Consider the following 20,142-nt stretch of genomic DNA (forward strand, 5'->3'; position numbering starts at 1 on the left):
GGAAGAGATCTCATGCATAGAAGTCCCCATTAAAATAAAAATAGTGATAATAATTAATAATAATAGAACCCAAAGAAATATTCTGGATTCATTGCTTCTAGGCTCAATTATTTGCGTTTTGACAGCCCTATGGTCTGAATTCATGGCTATAATCTCCCTTTCTTATCTTGAGAGAGAATGAGTCTCATAAGACACTCTGCGGCCTCAGTCTGAATGCTAGGTTCCATAGTGCTTTGTCACTCTTAGGATAAAGAGGTTTCAAAAACGATTTTTTAAAGATTTTATTTATTTATTCAGGAGAGACACAGAAAGAGAGACAGAGACATAGGCTGAGGGAGAAGCAGGCTCCCTACAGGGAACCCGATGTGAGACTCTATCCGGGAACCACAGAATCATGCCCTGAGCTGAAGGCAGATGCTTAAATGCTGACCACCCAGGCTTCAAAGAATAAAGAGATTTCAAACACACAAAGTCCTCTTCCATTTTTGGTATTGCTTACAAAGTAAAAACTATGAAGGTAATGATTTATTCTTTTGCTTCTTTGTTTTCTACGTCCAAACATCATTCTAGTTAGGATAACCCAGAAGTAAATCAAGGTCAGTTAAGAGATGTGAGCTAATGACCAGGGAAGTAGAACAAGGCCTGCAAGTGGAAAGCTGAGCTTTTGTTGCAGGAAGTAAAAGGAGACCAATAAAACAAAGGTGAATTCATGTCCCAGGAAGTAGAAGGTGGTCAGAATGTGGAAAGGTTAGGAAGTAGACTTAGGAAGTAGAATAAGGTAGGGAGATAAGGGGAAGTGATGTAGATAGGAAGTGGCTCCTGGCAGCTGGGGATGATCTTTCTTTCTTTCTTTCTTTCTTTCTTTCTTTCTTTCTTTCTTTCTTTCTTTCTTTCTTTCTTTCTTTCTTTCTTTCTTTCTCCTTGGTTTCTTCTGTCTTCATGGTAAACAAGGGCCAACAGCACCAGAGGTTTATCTGAGAAAGAATGGCTGATTACTTTCATATTAGAGTTCGTCTGTTTTCTGCCTCTGCAGCTGGGAGTCTTCAGAAATTTACTTGAATTCTTTCTGCCTCAGTATCCTCATCTGCAAAACTGAGATTAACAATACTGTGTGCCTCACAGTATGTTGGGCGAAGTAAATGATTTATGTAAGTGCTTATTATGGTGCCAGAACTATTTAATAAATATAATATCATCATTTTTATCTTCATTTTAAATGTTTCAGATTACCCTTTTTTTTCCCTTCCTAATAAGAATATTCTTTTATGTCCTGTGTGTCACCTACTGGCTTCTTTACTGCACAGAAGTATCCACTAGTTATTAATTAACAGTCAACAAGGGGGTCCTTGGTGAGAGAGGCTCGCTTGTGCTATTAAATGCTATCAAAATCACATCTGCTATGATAAGACAGAGTCTCATAGTCCCAGGACACTCTCTTGGAGTGAATCTATGAAAACTAAATTGATAACAAATGAGTTGCTTATTTCCTGGTAAAAGGGTCATGGAGGAGGGAGAGATGTTGGTTTTCTTTTGTAAAGCAGATTTGCAGATAAAAAATAGCTTTAAATCAGAAGGTCTGAGTTTGGTCCACATAACATCTGGGGATGCAAAGAAAAATCTCTGCTTCCTTTCCTTGGTATCACTTTTCAGCTGAGTAGAATTTCCTCTTTACTGTATGGACATTAGAATGATGGAAATAAGATCTACCTGGCTTGAGATTCTAATAAAGATGAGTTTGGGTAAGCGTTACATAAGTATTAATAAAAGGCACACTGAATTTCTTCCATCCATCCACATAGACATGTGCTTTTCTGTCTAATATCTCTTTCTGTTATTGCCTTCTTGCTTTTCATTGCTCATCGATGTGCATTTTATTAACATGCTGAAAAATATATATTGCTTTTTATAAGGTGTGATTATAGATCCCTGGCAAAGAAAAAGTCCATTTCAATATATTACATATGTCTGGTGTTAATAGCCTGATTTCCGTTGGTTTGATGGTTACTTGAACCACTGAGCTGTTATCAAAGCAGGACCACACAGTATATACCTAGGCCCTGCCCCAGGTTAACACATTTTATATAAAATGGCTTGGGGAATGTCATTTCTGCAAAGTAACTGCTCCTCCTGTGTGCTTAGTGCCCTACAATTTCAAAAGCTCTTTCCCATGCATGTTGTCATAACAAACTTGTGAGTCCAGCAGGGCATCATTAGTTCTATTTTATTATATATAAGGAAAATAAGCCTGAAAGAATATAATCTATCCCTAAGAGGACAGAGTGGGGATTTGAAACCAAGAATATATGACTCCAGGGTCCTTGCTTTATTTTTTTTTCCACAGGCAGAGAGAGGCAATTTCTCAAAAACCACCCTATTAGAGTGCTTCTTCTTCTAAAAGGATCTGTACACCAAAAGAATGCTTAAAGGCACAATCAGAGCAATCAAATGTGCTCATTTTAATCCAAGGTGCCTCTAATCCTACTGTGATTCTTCACCTCTTCAAAACTGTCATGAGAAAATCACAAAGCAGTGTGGATTCTTTCTGAGTTACAGGTTCACTGGGCCAAAAAAAAAAAAAAATCATCCATAGTTCACTGACGTCACTTGGCACTGGTGAGGTGGCATAAAGAAATGAGAGGGAGTTAGACCTGGGTATGGATCCCATTTCTAGCTGCATCATCATGGACAGTCTTCTGAGCCTCGATTTCTTCACCTGGTAAATGGGAACAATGATAGTATCTGCCTTTTATGGATGGCATGAAGATTGAAATACATATTTCCTGCAAACTACTTAGCAAAGAACTTCATTTCATAGTCTCTCAAATAAATAATAGTGATGGCCACTATTATTAGAGTAATTTTGCTATTTGAATATTACAATATAGGGAAATAAGCCTATTAAAAGTTTCTTGAGCATATTTGGCCTTGGGGGTCCTACAGATCTTTGGTTCTTCAAACCCAAAAATGATTAGTAAAGAAAACTGTGAATGATAAGAGTTCTGCACTATGCCCTCCATACTCTCTCTATTGCAAAGACTGACTATATTGCTAACACACTGTTGTTTCAAAAATTTAATTTCAGTTTAACAAATGTTATCTGAGGGTCTAGTACGTGTTAGACACTGGGATAAGATGTGGATAATAATGATCTTCAGCTTCAAGAAACTATTGCATGATGGAAACAGATGTTTTAAAGCCGGGCAACAAGTGCCATGATAACTCTGTGCCCAAATTGGCACAAAAACTGTAATAGGGCCATTTAGCAAGCCCACAGCTTAGCAGTTAGTCAGAGGATTCTTGGGAAGCACTTTGGAATTACTAGAATGGAAGGTCAAAACCAAGAAGAGGCATAAGATAAAGTGGATTTCTGGAGCCAGGTCATAGGATGTTATTGACAAGGTGGTGGGTTTTATTTTCTAAGTTAGAAAACAATATATCATGAGTGATATACAGCCCATAGAGTCCACACAGATTGTTTGCTCTCATGGATCTTTAAAAAAATGAAATGACATAAATATGAAATATGACTTCATTTATAAATCCCAACCTTTTGGGAAAATCACTTAACCCACATTTCTGTGTAGTGTCTGATAGCTGAAGCTGAAGCTAAGCATGTGCTCTCAGATTTACCAGTCCCTACCCATCCTTTTTGACTACACCTGGCCTACTACACTCATTTTTATTCTGTTGGACACCTATCAGCATTTGAGACTGCTTTCTTCTTCTTCCATTGTCCAACCCTTAGCAAACATATGAAACTGTTCCTATCAGAAAAGATATAAATCCCTTTATTGCACTGGTACTGCCTTTCAAAGAGCCTACAAACTGGTCTACTCCTCAGACACCAATAATCTCATCAAGTTATCTCTAATTAAATCCATCAGGTTAGTGTCAGACTGGGAAGCAAGTGGCAGCGAATTAATAGCCTTACTACTATGGCACGACTCCTTACTTCTACTAACAATAACAATAGCTAACATTTATTTGATTCTAAGTGTCAGCAGTTGTGCTGTTAAGTTTACATGTATAATATTTTACAAATAAAGAATATGACATTTAGAAAGGTTGCTAAAATAGTCAAGGTTAGACTACCTTAACCACATAGTCTCAAACAGGCTGTAGTGCAGCATCCTGGAGGTATAAGGCTCCTAAGTGGTGTTGTGAGTAGGAGGTGAAAGGTAAAAATAGGGAGAACTAGATGGAGTTCTATATATATATATACCAGGATTTACCATGTTTTTTACTCTGCATTTGTATGCATTCAAGGAAATGATCTGTTAGCCTAATTAAAACCTACTCAAGGAAAGCCTACTAAGAATTGGCCTAAAAGTTGTACACAACAGGCTGCCATTCAGGTATATATAGGTCACAGTCTGAGGCCTGACCAGACTTGCAGTTTACAGAAAGCAAAATAATAGTGATCTGCAAACTCTGTCAATTAGTCTACAAAGATCTTCTCCTTAGATAACAAACAGAAAGAGCAATGTTAATAACTTTTTGGGTAAATTGTAGGATAAAACAAAGGAACTTGGTCCTGAAGACTCAGAGGAGTAACAAACTTAGGAAAATTTCAGATCTAGTTTGGTATTTTCAGGAGAATGTAAGAAAACATTGCCACTCTGGAACAGAAGCAGATCACCACAATAAAGACAGGGGGAGATAAAAGTTATTAAGAAGAGATGAAAATGCAGATGAGTGATGTAAAAGATGGCAAGAAAACTAAAAAAAAAAAAAAAAAAAAAAAAGCAATAATAATTTCTAAAAAAGGGAAGAGTCAGAAATTATACTTCCTGAATTTCAAACTATGTGGTTCAGACTAACCTCCTCCAGGGAAAACCTAGAAAAAAATTGGAAAAAATATTTATGAAACTGAAAAACAACACACACAATCCACATGCAAGATAATATGACATAGAATCAAGAGGAGCAACAAATAAGAAAAACGAATCCAGAGGTGATCCACATAATAAAGCTATAAAGTACAGATTATTTTTTAGACTTTATTTATTTATTTATAAATATTTATTTATTTATTCATGAGAGACACAGAGAGAGGCAGAGACACAGGCAGAGGGAGAAGCAGGCTCCATGCAGGGAGCCTGATGTGGGACTCGATCCCAGGACTCCAGGATCACGTCCCAGGCTGAAGGCAGGTGCTAAACTGCTGAGCCACCCGGGCTGCCCTATAAAGCACAGATTAAAACAAAACAACTCTGCTAAATATTTTCAAGTTAATAACAGACACGTTTGATAATCTGACAGGGCCTTGGAAACTATAAAAAGAATCAAATTGAAATTCTAAATATGAAACAAGTATATAACTAAAAATTATAATGTATTGTGTGTTAAAGAACAAATTAGACAAAGCCAAAAGCAGAATTAGTTAACTCAAAGAAAATATCAAGAATGAAGCTTATAAAGACAAATGAATGAATATACAGATTATAACATACCTAGACAATCTAATAAGGAAGTCTTATAATAGATAACTGGAGACCCAGAAAGAAAGGGAAGTGAGGCAATAAGGCAAAAAGTATTATAAATTCCTCAAAAATGGCAAGAGAAATTAAGCCAGTAATTTCAGATGCCTTAGACATCCATGCAGGATGAATATATATATATATATATATATATATATATATATATATATATATATATATGCCACACCTAGGAACATTAAAACAAAACTGCTAAAACCAAGAACAAAGATTTTTTAAAACTCAGCAGTTAGTAACAGAGGGAAAGGAAAGATCTATTACTCCCCAGTGAGCAGCCATAAGATAGATAGATGATTTATCAACAGAATCTATAGAAACCAGCAGACAAAGGAATGCTTTCCTTAAGGTGCTAAAAGAAAATGGTAGACAACCTAAAATATTATATTTAGAAAAATAGACCTTTTGAAAATTAATGTGAATTTAAGATATTTTCACTCAAACAGAAACTTAAGAAATTCATCACTAGCAGAACTATATGGTAGAAACACAAAAAAGATGTGTTCATTTAATGCACAAGAAATGTATTCCATATAGAAGCTGAGAAATCTAAGAATGAATAAAGAACATTAAAAAAAAGTGAATACTTGGGTAAATGTCATTGCAACCTAGAAGCAGAATTTATAATGAACTCTACAAAATAATGAGAAAAAAGACAGCCCGATAGGAATATGTGCACAATCCTTTAACCAGCCCCATAGGAGAGAGGATGTCTGTGGCCAAAAACCATATGAAAGTGTTCATCCTCATTAGCAATCATGTGGTACAAATTGAAATCAAAATGAAGTACCACTAAACACTCACCAGGACATTGAAACAAAAAGTCTGACAGTAGCGAGTTCATGGTGAGGTGGGGAAACAAGGGGAATTCTCAAATGCAGATGGTGAAAGTTAAATTATTAGAATCGCTTTGGAAAACCAGTATATTATCTTAAATTGATAATTAACATGCCTATGACCCAGCAATTCCATTTCTTTTTATATATAAAATAGAAATATAAGCAAGCACTTGGACACCAAAAAAACATGCTCAGGAAGGTTCATTGTTTGCAATAGCTCCAAGATGAAAATTCCAAATGCCCATCAGCAGTAACATGGATAAACAAATTGTGGTATCATCACTCAGTTGGATACTATAGATGAGGAGGTCAGCAAATTACAGCCCATGGACCAAATCTGGCCCATTGCCTATTTTTGCAAATACATTTTATTGGAATGCAGCCATGCTCGTTCTTTTATATAATGGCAATGGCTCTTTTCACGCTATGACACAGTTGAGTTGTTGCAGTAAAGACCATCTGGTCTGCAAAACCAGAATTTTTTATTATCTTCTCTTCACAGAAAAAGTTTGCCAACCCCTGGTATAGATCAGTGAAAATATATTAACTACAGCTACGTTTGTTAACATGTCTGAATCTTATAAATAAAATCTTGAGCAAAAATAAGCCACACCCCTTGAAAATCACATAAATAACATACTTCCAATTATGTTCCTGATATCTTTTCCCTACTTCTGGATTTTCTCCTTATTGAAATTTAACTCTGTCCTTCTAGTCGCCCAGGACAAAAATCTATGTTCTCATATCCAATCCATCAGAAAGTTTTAACTAACTCAACCTTTGACATATATTGTGTCCAACTACATCTAATCACCTCCTCCCCTATCATTCTGGTCCAAGTCACCGTCACCTCTCACTGGGACTATGACAGTAGCCTTCACTGATATCTCTTCTTTTGCCTTTGGCCCTATTCACAGCAGGTAGAGTGATTCTATGAAAAAGCAGATCAACTCATGCTACTTCTTTGCTCAAAACTCTTCACAGGCTTTCCTTTTTAGAGCAAATGCCACAGTTCTTACTATGACCCATATGGCCTCATATGACTTGGTTTTACATGACCACACTGGCCTCATTCCCTGCTATTCCCCTTGTCATATTGTAGACTGGGAACACTGAGGTCTGCTTTTCCTTGAACACGTGAGTAGGCAGCATCGTTGTCCGTCTACTTGTTCTACCTCATGTGCTCTTCTTTCAGACACCCACTTGGCTTACTCTTCACTCCAAAGTTTCTTAGAAAGATCTTGCTTTCCGAGTGGGGAAAAGTTAGAGAGGGAGACAAACCATGAGAGACTCCTAACTCTGGGACACGAACAAAGGGTTGTGGAAGGGGAGGGGGGGTTGGGGTAACTGGGTGACAGGCACTGAGGAGGGCACTTGATGGGATGAGCACTGGGGTGTTATACTATATGTTGGCAAATTGAATTTAAATTTAAAATATTTTTTTAATTAAAAAAAGAAAGAAAGATCTTGCTGTCTCATTGTCTAAACATTCAACTTCCCCCACTCCTGGCATTCACTTGCCTGCGTATTTATCTCCAAATTATTTATCTCTATCTAAAATATTCTGTTTTTTCTTATAAATTACACAAAGATAAGAATTTTGGTTCCTTTTGCTCATACTTGTATCCAAAAGTTGTAGAACAATGAGTGACATGGAGTAACACTTAATAAATGCTTGTCGAATAAAAAGATAAACTGAGAACTCAAACTCAAAGAAAAATAATAAAAAGTGAGAAAAATAACAGCAAAAATGGTAGATATGGAGGGTAGAGAAAGAAGGTCTCACCTGAACATAACAAGTGTTCACAAGGAAAAATAAAATCAAAGTAACTGGGATGTAGGTATCAAAGATAAAATCGTGGGACACTAATATCTTCTGTCTCAGCAACTGAGCATCTGCCTTCAGCTCAGGAGGTGATCCTGTGGTCCTGGAATCGAGTCCCACATCGGGCTCCCTACATGGAGCCTGCTTCTCCCTCTGCCTCTGTCTCTGCCTCTCTTTCTCTGTGTCTCTCATGAATAAATAAATAAAATCTTTTTTAAAAACCCACAAAGATAAAATCATTTAAAATCCCAATAAGTAATTAGATTAGAAGGTAAAGACAAAACAGTTTTTGCTTCTCTGATGACATGAGTGAAAAAGGACTGATGGAAATGGATCCTGGCAAAATTTATGATATAGCAGGATAAAGGAAATTTTAACAAGTACTCAGTTAGGAGGGGAGAAAAACAGGTTACCAGCAAAAGAACACAAGTCAATCTGGCTCAGACTTCACTACATCAGAAGTTAGAATGTAAGGGGTGACAGCTGATGGCTTTTAAGGGAAGAAGGTTGTAACCCCAAATCTTGACACCTATGCCAATTACCTTTCATGTTTCTGACAAAGGAAACATATTCTCCAATACACGATGGCATGGAAATATGCCACCAATGTTCTTTTTTTTTAAGTATGTGAAGAGATCCCCCAACTAATAAAAGAAACAATTCCACTTTAAAAACTCAAGAATGAAAAAAAAATCAAGAATGAACAAATTAACAAATTAAACGTACTAATATCCTCTGTCTTTATTGTCAGAGTGCCTGATACTGAGGAAGGAGTATGGTGCAGCAGAACAAACATGAGATGACACATCCGGGTATAAATCGAGCTCACTCACTAGTTCACTCTGTGACTTCAGACAAATTGTTTGAGCTCTTTGAGTTTCAATTTCTTTATTTATAATATTTAGATAGTGATACCCAATTCTCACAGATGGGTTAAATAGATAAGATTAGATAATATATATGACTGGTGTTTGTAAGTTACTCTAAAAATGTTAGTACTTGTTATTACTCACATAAGGGTTTATGCAGCTTCCAGTTGAATTATTGGAGTGACTTTGTTATGAACTGAGTGTTTGTTCCCACCTCCCACCCTCACAATTCTTATGTTGAAATCCTAATTCTCAGTGTAATGGTATTAGGAGGAGGGCCCTTTGAATGAGATTAGGTCATGCACTGGAGCCTTCATGAATGGGATTAGTGCCCTTAGAAGAAGAGACACAGGAGCTTGCCCTTGCTCTCTGTCATCTGCTCTCTGACTGTGAGGACTCAGGAAGAAGACAGCTCTCTCTGAATCAGGAAGGGGGCCCTTACCAGACACAGGGTCTACAGACATCTTGACCTTGGATTTCCAGCCACCAGAACACTGAGCAAAGGAAGTTCCATTATTTAAGCCACCCAGGCTATGGTACACTGTCATAGCAGCCTGAACTGACTCCAGATAGGCTCTCAGGTTTCTTTTCGGTGGACAGCCATGTCCATGAACAAGGGATTTGTAGGGGAACAGTGAAGACAATCCATTGTATTTAGAATGTATTTAGAAACATAAATCTTTTTTATTACAGGCCTCAGTTACCACAACCCGGATTTAACGGTCATAATAAGCATTGCTTCCTTCTACAGAATTCTGTAGAATGGGATCTCACCCGTAAGTCACATTTGTGATTTCTATATAAACCAGTCCTCTCTTAATAAAAGCTATAGTCCTGGTCCTGAGCAAGCTCTTGTCTTATCAGGATATTCGACTTTCTCTAATCTGAGCCAGAGCTGCCTTGATCCTGTCTTCAAATTCCTTTCCCTCAGCGGTGCCCCAGTGGCTCAGCTGGTCAAGCATCTGCAGCTAGTGTCATGATCCAGGGGTCCTGGAATGGAGTTCTGTGTCTGGCTCCCTACTCAGTGGGAGCCCTGTGCTCTTACTCTCTCAAACAAATAAATAAAATCTTTTAAAAAAAAATTGTCTCCTCCATGATGCCTTCTCTCCTGTTTCCAGATATCCATCATCTCTGGTCAGTCCCTTTAAAGCTTTTAGTGTGAACCATACAAGTACATGAATTATAGGTTAATCATATTCTTTACTATCTTCCATTACTAATATAGGATTTTGTTGGTTACATTTTTTCATAAACATTTATGTTGGAATTCTCACTAAATTATAATAACTGATGTCTATAAAAATTACCCAGTGATAAAACAATGTCTATGACAAGGCATTACAAATAAAAAGATGTGAAAGTTATGGGTACCATATAATCTACACTATGTAAAAATGCTAGCAAAAAAATTGGAAAGAATTGGACCTCATGTTGAGATTAGTTATGTCTGGGGAGTTGGATTAGCACATTATTTCAGAAAATTGGTTTTATAAAGTGATAGTTCCCTGAGATATTCTAAGTTGTCAAAATGTTTAAGAAATTCTACAAGTGAAACCCTCATCTCAGAAATTCACATCACAAGTAAAATTATTAAGTGATTTGATAAATAATTTAGTAAAAAAAATTACCTTAAACTTTTTTTTATCCCATATTACCAAACTTATTGGAAAAGAGAATTCTTTAAATTTATTATAAAATATAGTTTCCTAGAATACACTTTGGAAATTAAATATTCCAAATGTCCCCTGTGGAGATGAATTATTAAAATTAAAATTTTTTTCCTTTATTTTTCATAAAATCAAAGTAACATCCTCTCTTTTGAACCAGTGAAACAATGCAAGATTGTATTTAAAAATTAATAATAGCATGGCAACTCATTTTCATTTCCAGCTCTCAAGGTCACAAAGTTTAGCATATTGATATGCATTAATCCCATTTCTTTCCCCACAGACAAGTTATACATTCATATGCACAAATGCTTAGGACTAAGGTTATCATTTTACAATTCAATTATTTACAAAAGTGGGATCATTTTAGATTACATTATTCTGGCATTTTTTACTTTCATCTAACTAAATATCACTATCTCTCAAAGTCTAATTCAGTTTTTTTAATAGCTAGATAACTTTGCAAAGAATGGATATACCACAGTGTATTCAGCCATTCCTCAATTCATGGGCATTTTGGTTACTTCCACTTTGTTGTTGACACAAATAGGGATGCATCTTTGCACAGATATATTTATTTAGAGGTATTTTGTAAGGGGATCAGCTCTGATCAGACAATTCCTTTTCTCTTTTTTTTTTTAAAGATTTTATTTATTTATTCATGAGAGACAGAGAGAAGAGAGAGAGAGAGAGAGAGAGGCAGAGACCTAGAGGGAGAAGGAGGCTCCCTGTAGGGAGCACAATGCAGGACTCGATCACCAGACTGGGATCACGCCCTGACACAAAGGCAGATGCTCAGCCTCTGAGCCACCCAGGCATCCCTGATTAATACAGTTTCTTAATCAGAGTATATATTTTTATTTTAGTAAATATTACCACATTACTTTTCAATAATATTGCAGTAATCCAATCCCTCTTAGTAAATATGCCCATTTCCCTATCTTCACCAGTCCTTGATATAATGTTTATTTTAATTTGTATTGTTTAATGAATCAAAAATGGAATTCTTCTATTTCCTTGATTTTCTTTTTAAAAAATATTTTATTTATTTATTTGAGGGAGAGCAAGCATGAGCAAGGGGAAAGGGCAGAGGGGGAGGGAGAAGCAGACTCCCCACTGAGCAGGGAGCCTGACTCGGGGCTCCACCCCAAGACTCCAGGATCATGACTTGAGCCAAATGCAGACGCTTAACTGACTGAGCCACCCAGGCACCCCTATTTCCATGATTTTCTTAATAATAGGGCCACATACCTATATATGCATGAAATATATAATTCTTTGTTGTCTTTGTTTTTTAACTTGATGTAATTTTATCAAGCTGTGGTTAGTCTTGCACAACTTGCTTTTTTATTCCATGTTGTGTTTTGAAAATGTATCCATGTTGGGACACCTGGTGGCTCAGTCAGTGGAGTGAGTGACCAACTCCTGATTTCCACTCAGCTGGTGATCTCATAGGTTGTGGAATTCAGCCCCGAATAGGGCTCTGCGCTCAGCTCAGGGTCTGCTCGGAAATCACTCTTTCCCTCTGCCTTCTTCTGCTCATGTTCTCTCTCTAAGTCAAATAAATAAATGGACAAATCTTTTTAAAAATGCATCTGTCTGAAAAATGTAGCTACAATTCATTTTTTTACAACTGAACAGTATTCTACTGTGCGAATATATTTAATTAATATATCCATTCTTCTTTCAGTGTACATTTAGGCTATACATTGAAAGACTCTTCAACATCAGTGGAATTCTCCAGTATTAACTGGATTCTCCAGGATTAACTGGAGACTCATACATATTCAAAGTTCCATATACTTCTATACCTAAAAGTGAAATTATGAGGCTCTAGGATATAAAACCTTTCTACTTCATAACTTTATTTACCAAATAATATTCTAGTGATTTGCTACAAATTTATATATTAGAGTTTTAGATGAGTTCTCATTTCTCCAAATTCTTGCTTATACTTGATGCTGGCAGGTTTTAACATTTTCTAATTTGTTGATTTCTAATGGTCTATCATTATGACATCTTCTTTCAATTTTGATTTCCTGCATTAAAAGAGACACACAGATAATCTACTGATGTTTATTTGCCTTCCAAATCAGGGCTTTTGTTCATTTATCTAGTAATATGTTTGCCATCTTTTACTGACTAATAGTCTAGAGAAGTCTTTGTCATTTGCACTCGTGGGAACAGTTGGGGTTAACAGTTGGGCTTGAGGTCACTTCCTATAATGACTTTCCCACAGAGTTACTGTTATGATTTGTTACATTAACGTTTGTTAAGTAGAATCCTGGGGTGCTAAATGAGCTGTGGTTCAGCAAAAGAGCACAAGAGAAAGTGAGATACAAAAGTTTATTACTCAGAGGTCGTGGAGGAAGTACATGGCACATCTCGAAGGGCCACGTGGGGAGGTGAAGGCAGGTGCAGGCAGAGAGATGCAGACCTGGGGCACATGCATTTGTGAGGGTCCCTGGGTAGGTTCTACATTGATAAATTCAAACCAAAAGGAGCCCCAGGATTTTGGTAAGCTCCATGGGGGTCTTCTTTAAGGGGCACACAGGGAAAGGCCTTGAAAGAGTAGGGAAGGCTGTATATCAAAAGGCTTTGGGGGGATCATATCAGGAGTGTACGTTTGCTTGTGCTCTCCAGGCTGTTATCTAGGGAAGGTGCTTGCTTGAGGGGCTTGCATGAGGTTAGTGTAAGTAAGGTCCCTGCAGCTGCGTAGCCAAATAAAATAGATGCCCAGGCAGTGCTACGTGGTATCATCTGCTTCTCTGATCTAAAGTTACTGTTTGTCTTGTAAAATTAATACATATTTTGAAGGGAATAGTTTAAAACTGCATACATAGTCCTTCCCTCATCAAAGTTTTGATGTATTCACTTGCTAAATAATACCTCTGCAGAGTCATGGTTTCCTGTCTCTTTCAGTGGGTTGTAATGTGCTACGATCATTATTTATTTATTTATTTATTTATTTTTTTTATTTATTTATGATAGTCACAGAGAGAGAGAGAGGCAGAGACACAGGCAGAGGGAGAAGCAGGCTCCATGCACCGGGAGCCCGACGTGGGACTCGATCCCGGGTCTCCAGGATCGCGCCCTGGGCCAAAGGCAGGCGCCAAACCACTGCGCCACCCAGGGATCCCTCATTATTTATTTTAATGTTCCAGCTTCTCCAGTTTGGCCAGAAGGGGCCCTTTCAAGCTGGCTTCTGTGTCCTCTCAGCACATCCCATCATTCTTGGAGTACTTCTCTTGCTTTCTGACATATAAGGCATACTATACTCATCTTAAACGTTTTATGCCCTAGCTCTGGATCAGCCATCTCTCCAAGGAGCCCTGTTTCTTTATGATAGAGAATGTTAAATAGAAGTCAAGATCTGTGTTTATGTGTAGTCATTGCTATCAGGATGTCATTGGTCCCAGGATCACCCAGTGACAAAACTAGGGATTAATGAGGGAGTTGTATATACATACACACATATAGGTTATAAATAGAAACACACATAGACACATTAACAACTATATATACTTCTCTGTTTATATATATTGAAAACCATTAGTCCCCATCTCTGGTAGGCAACATAATGGCCCTTCACAGATGTCCATATTCTAATCCCTGGAATTGTGAACATTATCTTATTTGGAAAAGGGGGATAAAAGCAGTAGATGGAGTTAAGTTGCCAATTATCTGCTCTTAAAGTAGGAAGGTTGTCCTCAATTATCATGCTTGGTCCAATGTAATCCCAAAAAAGTCTTAAAAGTGGCAGAAAAGGTCAGAGCCATGCAATATGATAATTACACCCCTCAGGCTATCCTTGAGATGGAGGAAGAGGTCCCAAACCAAGGAATGCAGACAGCTTAGAGGACCTGGAAAAGGCAGGGAGGGGGATCAAATCCAGCACTTCCATAAAGGAAGGCAGCCCTTCCAGCACCTTGACTGGAGCCCATTGGTACCTGTGTTGGATTTATAACTTACAGAACTGGAAAATAATAAATCTGTGTTGTTGGGAGTCACAAAGTATGTGGTAATTTGTTAAAGCAGCAATAGCAAATGAGTAAAATTATGGTACCTCCAGTTCTAATCCTATAGCCCAGAGTTTGTCCTAGTTTTCTCTCTTTTTGTATTTGTAACTCCTTTCTCCAACAAAAAAAGTTTTGACTATGGTTCTCCTTAATAAACTTCTTGTTCGGGAAGCCTGGGTGGCTCAGTCTGTTAAGCGTCTGCCTTCGGCTCTGGTCATGGTCCCAGGGTCCTGGGATCGAGCCCTGTTTTGGGCTCCCTGCTCAGTGAGGAGCCTGCTTCTGCCCTCTCCCTGCTTGTGCTCTCTCTCTCTCTCTCTGCTGAATAAAAAATAAAATAAAATCTTTTTTAAAATTAAGCTTCTAGTTTCTTCGATCCTCCTTTGAGTAGTTAATTTTCCATCCTTACCTCTATGCATTCACATGCACAGATGCCCTCCCCACCCTGCCTTGGTCTGGCTCACCATGTCAAGTCCTCCCATTCTGGGTCACTCTCATGCAAGAATGACCTCACCTGGCTCAGGTACTGACACCCCTCCACAGTTGTCCCTTCCTCACCTTGCTTAAAGGTCTCTTCATCAATACTGCAGCCCCCTCCTGCATGGATGCACCTCTTCCTGGTCACTCCTCCTGTCTAGTTGCTTTGTCTCAGTGAATGGCTTTACAGCTAGATCATTCAGGCAAGGTACATAAAGAGAAAGGAAATCCTGGGAGAGAGAATACTTGGCACATTTTCTAGAGAGTAGATGTTTCTGCTCCCTTCACTCTGTACTGTATTCTGGATAATTTCCTTGATTTTATGTTCTAGTTCCTTGATATTTTCTTTAGCTATGTCTCCTATGTCATTTTTAATTAATTTAATTTTCAATTTGCTATTTGTTTCATTTTACTTTCAATTTCCTGAACAACCAGTGGGTTTGAGCATAGTCTATTACCATTTTTAAATACTTACTGGAATTTCTCTTCTGTGAAGTGCTCAGCCATATTTATTGCCCAAATTTCTGTTGAGTATAGCAACATCCTAACAATGATTATATCCAAACTATTGCATTCTGATTGACTTTATTTAATTACTGATGTGTTTCGGTTTTCTAAGTGTTCACTTAGAACTAAATTACTAATTTATATTCATCATCAGAAAATCAATTTCATAAGTCAATCGGAAAAGGACAAACATTATGTGGTCTCTTTCATTTGGGGAATATAAAAATTAGTGAAAGGGAATAAAGGGAAAGAAGAGAAAGTGAGTGAAAATATCAGTGAGGGTGACAAAGCATGAGAGACACCTAACTCTGGGAAATGAAGAAGGGGTAGTGGAAAGGGAAGGTGGGCAGGGGGTTGGGGTGACTGGGTGATGGGCACTGAAGGGGACATTTGGCGGGATGAGCACTGGGTGTTATGCTAAATGTTGGCAAATTGAACTCCAATAAAAAAATTTTTTTTAAAAGAAAATCAATTTCAGGGATGCCTGGGTGGCTCAGTGGTTGAGTGCCTGCCTTTGGCCCAGGGCATGATCCTGAGGTCCTGGGATCAAGTCCCACATCAGGCTCCTTGCAGTGAGTCTGCTTCTCCGTCTGCCTCTGTCTCTGCCTCTCTTTCTGTGTCTCTCATGAATAAATAAAGAAAATCTTTTTAAAAATATCAATTTCAAAATCAAACAACAAAAAAATAGCTCTATAACTTATTCTACATTTTTTGAATGAAAAAAAAAATAGGTGCATGTGGGTGGCTCAGACCATTAAGCATCCAACTCTTAGTTTCAACTCGGCATGATCTCATGGATCCTGAGCTTGAGCCCCATGTTTGGCTCAGTGGGGAGTCTGCTTGAAGATTCTCTCCCTCTGCTCTTCTCCCAAGTCATGCACCTGTGTGCACACACTCTCTCTCTCTCTGTAAAATAAATAAATAAATCTTGAGGGAAAAAAAAGAATTGGCAAATGGTTAGCACTGAGAAAGAATGGGATTTATACTCTGTCTTCTAACCAGATTATCCAGGGAGGGCACATCACCACTATAAGCTCTCATTTTCCTTCTTCAAATTCTGTAATTTATTTACATTACTGATTTTAAATAATAATTAAAGCTGTTAAAATATCCTACATCCAGAGATGGATGATGGCTGATTCTCACAAGGTCTCAGGAGAAAGCTGCTCTCATATTGCCAATGCCACATAGGCCCATTCATGAAAAGTATGACATTATTTCGTGAATTCAGTCTCTTGCTCCTGGCTTCAGTAGATTAATTTTGCTTTTATTGGTTTCCCACCAACACTATCCTCGATATTCATAGTTGCACACTGTTCATAAAAGGATTAATCTTATAATAAACGTCACTAAGTTTAAAAACCAGGATGGTGGGGAAATGGGGGGCTTCTGCCAATTGACCGATATTAACCTACTTCTTTCACTTTTTTTTTCCTTATTTACTGCTCTATCCTGTCATCCCTGCAGGTGTCTTTGCAAATGGTAACATTCGACTTGAGAGGCAACTCAGATTTTAAAGATGATTTTAGCTGAAAAAAAAAAAATGTTGAGGCACATGGAGATCATGTGCTATGCACTATGCTACTGAGAAGTTAAGAATGGATTCTAGAAACCAAGAGGTATAAACAAGAAGAGAAAGAACTGGACGTGACATTAGGCACACCTGAATCCTACCTCTACTACATACTACCTCTAGGTGCCACAATGTCCTCATTTATAATACGTGAAGACAAATTAACTAATTAACTTATTAACTCAGTAAGCATTTATTGAACAGTTACTATGTGTCAGTAATGTGAGCTATTTAAAATATTAAATCAGAAGAAAATCAGCACATTGTAGGAAGTCAATAAATACCAATTTCCTTCCCATATATAAGAAAGGTGGCACAGTGTACGTCGAATTATAAATTTCCAGTTCCCTGTTGCTAACTTTAAACCGAAGCTAGCCCATTATTGGTCCATTAACTTGGGCCTCCGTGGCAAAAAGCAGTATCTTATTACTTGGGAATTGACTTGTGAGTTTAATAAGTAATAACATTCACCACCCTGAAAATCTCAGGAGAGAAATGTTGCAGAGGGTAATTGAGATATTCTCTGTCAATTTATTTAGTGGCCATTGAGAAGTAAGTGTAAAATTCTAAATAAAATCCTTTGTACAATACCTTGCATGTGTAGAAGAACTCAATACAGGTTTGCCCCACTCTCAGAAAGAAACCCCAAAAATCACCTCTTAGGCTTTTCTCATACCATAGGACACATTTTGCTAACAGATGCATAAAATAAATTGAGATAAAGCTCAAATGCTCATGGATATAGGTCAAAGTTCTGGCAACTTGATGCTGAGATGTGAATGTAGTTCTAGGGGACAGAGCTGGAAGGAGGCGGGGGGCCTTTCCCTGCTTAGGGTATGGCTGCCTCTATAATGGCTGCTACAAAGAAATCCAGAATGCTATTTTCACATTTAGCCCTTTTTTCATAAAAGCAAAAACACTCTTCAGATTTCTTTTGGCTAGTGAAAACAGGTGTTAATGTAGGCCTTCCATAAAAGCAAAGTGGTGTATCACGGACTTTGCAAAGTGGGGGACATCTGTATCTAAAATCCTGATCAGTACTGAGTGTTATACAATATGTTGGCAAATTGAATTTAAACTAAAAAAACAAATAAATAAATAAAATTCTGATCATCTTTATCCTTTAATCTGAGATATGGAAATAATAAAATAATCATATAATCAGTATTTTTTCAACAATTAGTCCATTCCAAATTGTGATAAACAATCGAAGTCACACTCATGCATACAACACACACACACATCATTCTCAAAACTCAGATACGTTTCCTTTGGACTTGAGAGGGAGTGGGTGATGGCTAAGAACAAGCTCTCTTTATAGTCACTCTTTGACATAATACAACATAATCAAGATACAGTTTGTTGTTTTATAACAATGGCTACTTTTTGTTTTCCCAAGTGTAAAATTGTATCTCAATATTAACCCAGTGTTTCCTCTAGACATGTGCTCTGGAGATCCTCTCATGTAGCTAATTTCCAGATTTGGTAAATCCAGAAGTGAAGCCCCAGAGAGGAGACACAATGTGCCCAAGTATACACAGCCTGTTGTTGACAGTGAAAGAACAAGACAAACTTCTCTTTTCTTCTGGACAAAGGCTGCTCATTCTGTTTCTCACTCTGCCTGCTTCAGGATCCAGGAAAATGATAATGGAGACTAAATTAAAGCCTGTCTCAACTTTAGAAATTTTCTTCAAATAATTGAATCAGTAGGTTTGTGGCTTCTTGGGGATCATTATGTTAGACCTGGGATAGAAATAGCCTATCCCTTGGTTGAAACGTGTTACATTTAAATTGATACTGCTTTTCCCCAATGTGCAATTAGGAAAGACAAAGACCTACTTTTGTTAAGTGTTGTTAAGGGAAAATGGAGCAGGTGTCTCCTTTCTCTCTAGGTCAGTCGTACTCTTAAAGCCTCTCTTTGTCTAGGTGTCCATTGGTCTTAATTGCCAGGAACGCTTTCTCAGGGTGGCAGGTGAGGATCTCTAACGGTGAAGAGACAAATTCACAGGGCCCGGGAAGGGGGACACCTAGCATGTGCCAGAGGCTCATTCAGGCTTCAGAACTCCCCCACAGGCCAGGCATTATCATTCCTTTGTGTATTCCTCTGTCCATTCATCTGTACATCATTATTCAGTGCTGGCTTTGTGCCAGCTCTATGATAGTGATGCTGAATAAAACAGACATTGTTCCTGTCTTTGTGGACCTTGCTCTGAAGCACACTAGTCAGATAGTTAAGTGAATAATTAAATGCAATTGTCACTACTAATTCCATTTCAAAGATGATGAACCTAAGGCTTAGTGGATTAAAATGCTTTGCACAAAGCCTTTTGCCGATCAACCAGGAGACATCAAGGTCCCCAGCTTCCTGGGTTCCACCATGCTGACTCTAAGCCTTCTGCTTCCAGAGAGAACGCATGAATGGGTACCTCAAGAGAAAATGTCCTTTCACCAAAAACAAGGAGGGCCCAGTCTTCATTAGTGAAAGCGAAAAAACACAGAGGATCAACAGCCTGAGGTAAATACCACCCAGGGGGGACCACAAATTTTTATTTTGAGAGAGCTCCTCAAGTAGGCTTTTTAATTTTATTTTCTAACAGATTTTAAGTTTTAGATCAGTTTTAGATCTATAATAAAATTAAGCAGAAAGAGCTGGGAGTTCCCACATACTTCCCGTCTCCACACCTGCACAGTCTCCCCCTGTTACCAATATCCCCCACCCAAATGGTACATTGGTTACAATTAATGAACCTACATAGATGCATTATTACTTTAAATCCATAGTTCACATTAGGGTTCACTCATTAGGGTTGTACCTTCTAGGGGTTTGGACAATAGTGTAATGACGTGTATCTGCCATTACAGTAGCATACAGAA

General features: G+C 37.8%; 1 long non-coding RNA gene across 3 annotated transcripts in view; it reads left to right on the forward strand.

Moving 5' to 3' along the window:
- The window catches only part of LOC111098551, an 81,787-nt gene extending 62,022 nt beyond the window's left edge, over positions 1-19,765 (forward strand). The window contains exon 5 of one of the 3 annotated variants that reach the window (XR_005368648.1): positions 19,674-19,765. This is a non-coding gene — a long non-coding RNA (uncharacterized LOC111098551). Of the gene's footprint in view, positions 1-2,341; positions 2,605-17,162; positions 17,791-19,673 lie in introns of those variants that run through there. The other 2 variants (XR_005368646.1, XR_005368645.1) reach the window with 2 other exon arrangements.
- The last annotated feature ends 377 nt before the right edge of the window (positions 19,766-20,142 follow it).

The sequence above is a fragment of the Canis lupus genome, chromosome 13 (assembly GCF_011100685.1).
Source record: "Canis lupus familiaris isolate Mischka breed German Shepherd chromosome 13, alternate assembly UU_Cfam_GSD_1.0, whole genome shotgun sequence".
NCBI lineage: Eukaryota > Metazoa > Chordata > Mammalia > Carnivora > Canidae > Canis > Canis lupus.